Source organism: Lolium perenne, chromosome 6 (genome assembly GCF_019359855.2).
Source record: "Lolium perenne isolate Kyuss_39 chromosome 6, Kyuss_2.0, whole genome shotgun sequence".
NCBI classification, from domain to species: Eukaryota; Viridiplantae; Streptophyta; class Magnoliopsida; order Poales; family Poaceae; genus Lolium; species Lolium perenne.
The window spans coordinates 117,038,857-117,044,926 of NC_067249.2; positions in this window are offsets into that span (position 1 = coordinate 117,038,857).

Sequence of the window (6,070 nt, forward strand, 5' to 3'; positions counted from 1 at the left end):
CGCACACATCGGTATGTATGATTTCCAATAAGTCAGTAGCTCGCTCCATCATACCAGAAAATGGAGTCTTTGTCATTTTTCCCATTAGACATGCTTCGCATCTATCAAGTGACTCAAAGTCAAGTGATTCAAGTAATCCATCAGTATGGAGTTTCTTCATGCGTTTCACTCCAATATGACCAAGGCAGCGAGTGCCACATATAGGTAGAATTATCATTCAATTTAATTCGCTTAGCATCAATGTTATGTATATGCGTATCACTACTATCGAGATCTAACAGAAATAAGCCATTCTTCTGTGGTGCTCGACCATAAAAGATATTATTCATAAAAATAGAACAACCATTATTCTTAGACTTGAATGAATAACCGTCTTGCATTAAACAAGATCCAGATATAATGTTCATGCTCAACGCAGGTACATAATAACAATTATTTAGGCTTAAAACTAATCCCGAAGGTAGATGTAGAGGAAGTGTGCCGACTGCGATTACATTGACCTTGGATCCGTTTCCAACGCGCATCGTCACTTCATCTTTCAGCAGTTGTCGTTTATTCTTTAGTTCCTGTTTCGAGTTACAAATATGAGCAGCGAACCGGTATCAAATACCAGTACTAGAACGAGAACCGGTGAAATGAACATCTATAACATGTATATCGAGATATACCTTCTTTCTTCTTCTTGACAAGGCCGCTCTTCGGATCAGCCAGATACTTGGAGCAATTACGCTTCCGGTGTCCCTTCTCCTTGCGATAATAGCACTCGGCATCGGGCTTAGGGCCGTTCTTAGGTTTCACGGGAAGTGTGGCAGCTTTCTTGCCACCCTTCTTGAATTTTCCCTTAGACTTGCCTGTTTCTTGGGCTTGGTGGTCTTGTTGACCATCAACACTTGGTGCTCTTTCTTGATCTCAATCTCGTGACTTTTAGCATGCCAAAGAGTTCGAGTAACTCCTTGTTCATGTTCTGCATATTGTAGTTCATCCACGAAGTTCTTGTAACTTGGTGGCGGTGATTGAAGGACACGATTAATCCCGATCTGTTAGGAATCACTATTCCCAAGTCATGAGTTTCTTCGCATGCCGGTCATGGCGAGCATGTGCTCACTAACGGAGCTGCCTTCTTCCATCATGCGGTGAAGAATTGTTTCGATGCTTCATAGCATTCCACGGCCGCATGAGTCTCAAAAATAGCTTTCAGCTCTTTCATCAACTCATGAGGATCATGGTGCTCAAAACGTTTTTGAAGATCGGATTCAGGCGCATAGGATGGCACAACGAACTTGAGAGTACCGTATTTTCCGAGTCTCGTAAACGGCTTTTACTTCATCGGTTTCGATTTCTGCAGGAGGGTCACCTAGCGGTGCATCAAGCACATATTGCGATTTCCGCCGAGAGGAAGATCCTCACATGACGGAACCGATCGGTGAAGTTGCTACCGTTGCTCTTAAGTTTCTCTTTCTCTAGGAACTGATTAAAATTGATTGGGGACGCCATCTCTACAACATATATTTGCAAAAGTTTAGACTAAGTTTATGACAAATTGAGTTCAAATTTTAATTCAACATAATTAAAAATCTAAGTGAACTCCCACTCAAAACAATATCCCTCGCATTGTCTTAGTGATCACACGAACCAAATCCACCGCACCTAAAACCGATCATCACGAGAAAAGGTGTGATTTCAATGGCGAACACTCAAAGTGTTCATCATATCAACCATATGATTCATGCTCTACCTTTCGGTATCACGTGTTCCGAGACCATGTCTGTACATGCTAGGCTCGTCAAGGCCACCTTAGTATCCGCATGTGCAAAACTGTCTTGCACCCGTTGTATGTACTTATTGAATCTATCACACCCGATCATCACGAGATGCTTGAGCGACAAGACTTGGTAACGGTTGCTACTAAGGATGAACACTTTATTATCTTGAGATTTTAGTGAGATGGATCATCTTATAATGCTACAATAGCGATCTAAGCAAAATAAGATGCATAAAAGGATTAACATCACATGCAGTTCATATGTGATATGATATGGCCCTTTTGTCTTTGCGCCTTTGATCTTCATCTCCAAAGCACGGACATGATCTCCATCATCTTCGGGCATGATCTCCATCATCGTCGACGTAGCGTCAAGGTCAATGGCGCCGTCTTCATGATTGTCCTCCATGTAGCAACTATTACAACTACTTTGAAATACTACTCAACATGAAATTTAAAGACAACCATAAGGCTCCTGCCGGTTGCGACAATACAATAATGATCATCTCATACATATTCATCATCACATTATGGCCATATCACATCACCAAACCCTGCAAAAACAAGTTAGACGTCTCTAATTTGGTTTGCATATTTTACGTGGTTTAGGGTTTTCGAGAGAGATCTAATCTACCTACGAACATGAACCACAACGTTGATACTAATGTTTTCAATAGAAGAGTAAATTGAATCTTCACTATAGTAGGAGAGACAGACACCCGCAAAGCCTCTTATACAATACAAGTTGCATGTCGAACGAGGAACAAGTCTCATGAACGCGGTCATGTAAAGTTAGTCCGAGCCGCTTCGTCCCACTATGCCACAAAGATGCAAAGTACTCAAACTAAAGATAACAAGAGCATCAACGCCCACAAAACCATTGTGTTCTACTCGTGCAACCATCTATGCATAGACACGGCTCTGATACCACTGTAGGATAACGTTGCATAGAAAACAAAAAATTTCCTACCGCGAACACGCAATCCAAGCCAAGATGCAATCTAGAAGACGGTAGCAACGAGGGGTTTATCGAGTCTCACCCTTGAAGAGATTCCAAAGCCTACAAGAGGAGGCTCTTGTTGCTGCGGTAGACGTTCACTTGCCGCTTGCAAAGCGCGTAGAAGATCTTGATCACGATCGGTTAGGCGCCACGAGCAGGCGGCACCTCCGTACTCGGTCACACGTTCGGTTGTTGATGAAGACGACGTCCAACTCCCGTTCCAGCGGGCAGCGGAAGTAGTAGCTCCTCTTGAATCCGACAGCACGACGGCGTGGTGTCGGTGGCGGTGGAGAACTCCGGCGGAGCTTCGCTAAAGCTACACGGGAGATATGGAGGAGAGGGCGCGCCTCGGGTTGGGGAGGGGCTGGCCGGCCACTTCAAGGGGGGCGGCCAGCTTGTGGTCTTGGGGTGGCCGGCCCCCTCCCTTGGCCCCTCATTATATAGGTGGATCCCCAAGAGTTGGTCTCCAAGTCTTCGAATAAGACCCGAACCAAAAACCTTCCATATGGAGGGGAAACCTAGCCAAGCTAGGACTCCCACTAGAGGTGGGAGTTCCACCTCCCATATGGGGGGGTGGCCGGCCCCCTAAGGGGGAGTCCACATGGGACTCCTCCCCCACTAGGGTTGGCCGGCCATGGAGGTGGAGTCCCATGTGGACTCCACCTTCCTTGGTGGTTTCTTCCGGACTTTTCTAGAACCTTCTAGAACCTTCCATAGAACCTTCCGCGACATTTTAATTCACATAAAATGACATCCTATATATGAATCTTATTCTCAGGACCATTCGGAACTCCTCATGATGTCCGGGATCTCATCAGGGACTCAGAACAAATATTCGAACTCCATTCCATATTCAAGTACTACCATTTCAACATCCAACTTTAAGTGTGTCACCCTACGGTTCGTGAACTATGCGGACATGGTTGAGTACTCACTCCGACCAATAACCAATAGCGGGATACGGAGATCCATAATGGCTCCCACATATTCAACGATGACTTTAGTGATCGAATGAACCATTCACATACAATACCAATTCCCTTTGTCTCGCGATATTTTACTTGTCCGAGGTTTGATCTTCGGTATCACTCTATACCTTGTTCAACATCGTCTCCTGACAAGTACTCTTTACTCGTACCGTGGTATGTGGTCTCTTATGAACTTATTCATATGCTTGCAAGACATTAGACGACATTCCACCGAGAGGGCCCAGAGTATATCTATCCGTAATCGGGATTGACAAATCCTTTGTTGATCCATATATCTCAACTCATACTTTCCGGATACTTAATCCCACCTTTATAGCCACCCATTTACGCAGTGGTGTTTGGTGTAATCAAAGTACCTTTCCAGTATAAGTGATTTACATGATCTCATGGTCATAAGGACTAGGTAACTATGTATCGAAAGCTTATAGCAAATAACTTAATGACGAGATCTTATGCTACGCTTAATTGGGTGTGTCCATTACATCATTCATACAATGACATAACCTTGTTATTAATAACATCCAATGTTCATGATTATGAAACTAATCATCCATTAATCAACAAGCTAGTTTAAGAGGCATACTAGGGACTTCTTGTTGTCTACATATCACACATGTAGTAATGTTTCGGTTAATACAATTATAGCATGATATATAAACATTTATCATAAACATAAAGATATAAATAATAACCACTTTATTATTGCCTCTAGGGCATATCTCCTTCAGCTCCGTCGTCAAAAATAATATCCACTGCCTCTATATTAAGCATAGAAAAATAAATAAATAAATATATTTTCATAGTTGACAATATCACCAGTTATGACACTCGGAAATATTTTTCAGTTAAGTACAATTTTTGCACCATTCTTATATAAGTAGTATTTTCAAGATTATCCACCAAGTAAAACATGTCCAGAAGGACACCGTTATTTTTTGGCATTTGCTGAAACACACCGCTTGATTGTGTCTTTGTCAGATACCATTACAATTTTGTGGCACATTTGCCAGAACACACCACCTGGCTAAAAAGGGAAAGGTTTGCACTTTGTTTTCAAAACCAGTCATCACAGACAAAAGTGCAAAACTTTACGTTTTTGGGCTGGTGGTGTGTTCTGTTAAATGTGTCACAAAATTGTAATGGTTCCTGGCAAATACATAATCGAGCGGTGTGTTTCAACAAATGCCAGAAAATAACGGTGTTCTGTAGCAAATTTTCCCAAAAGAAAATTAAATTCGAGTTGAGGCCGTAGCTACCTTGCAAACGGAAGAAAGCACCACGTTAGGACCTGACGATTCAGGTTATCGTTAATTTCGTCTCTCACGGCGGGCTCGAGCTCGGTGTGCCCCTCGTGGCCATCTCAACTTCTGTGTGGTCCATCCAATCTCTCCAAATCCCATGAAGTCCAAACTGAATTCTCCCCAAGATCCTAGGAAGCAATTTATCCTAAATCCATAGATCTCACGGAGCAATCGCCCTAGGGAGCAATCTATACCTCTTGATTTCAGTTACTGAGAATCGCCTCCCTGAAGAATCATCTCTTGTCTACAAGCTTTCTGCTATGATGGAAAAATCTAGTTGAAAATAATGCATCCACGGAGGAGAACAGGGGAGGCTGTACGCCGCGACCAAGCTCCCTCGTGTCTCCCGAAAATAGCAGATGGCTTCCCACCCCGCGTCCCAATTCTATCTTCGCTGAGCACACACGCACACTTGCTTCGCATCCGGCCCGCGTTCCGCCGCCCGTCGATTTCCCGTTCGCCACTCGCGCCGAGCCGCGCTGCACCCTGCTCCGCCCCAGCTGCTGCTATACCCCTGCCGCCATGGTCGACCGGCCGCGCCGCCACTTCTATCACTTGCCATCCAGATGCCATTCCTCGTCGCTCGTGTCCGTGAGGCGCCGCAGCAACCATGCGACGGCGAGGGCTCCTTGGTCTACACCAAAGAGGAGGCGGAGGTTCCAGGAGAAACACGGCGGCGCGGGGATCGTGGCGCCCATTGTCCATGTGGAGGCGAAGGAGCAGGACGGCTGCGCGAGTTTAGGGGAAAGGACGTGGAAGGGTCACGGGGGCGGCCGCCGTGATGATGCCCAGGGGCTGGAGGTCGCCTGGTTGGGGAAGGAAGTCCAGCTGCCCAGGCGACGCGGCGGAGGAAGGAGGTGTGGGGAGACACGGTTGACTTTTCTTTCGTGGGATCGAGCGCATGAACCGGTATTTGACCTAGGCGGTGGCAGAGGCTGTAATATCAACTCAAAAGTAAGGGTAATTTAAAAACGGACGAAAAAATTAGGGAGAAACCTTACTTCCTTTCCTTTATTAT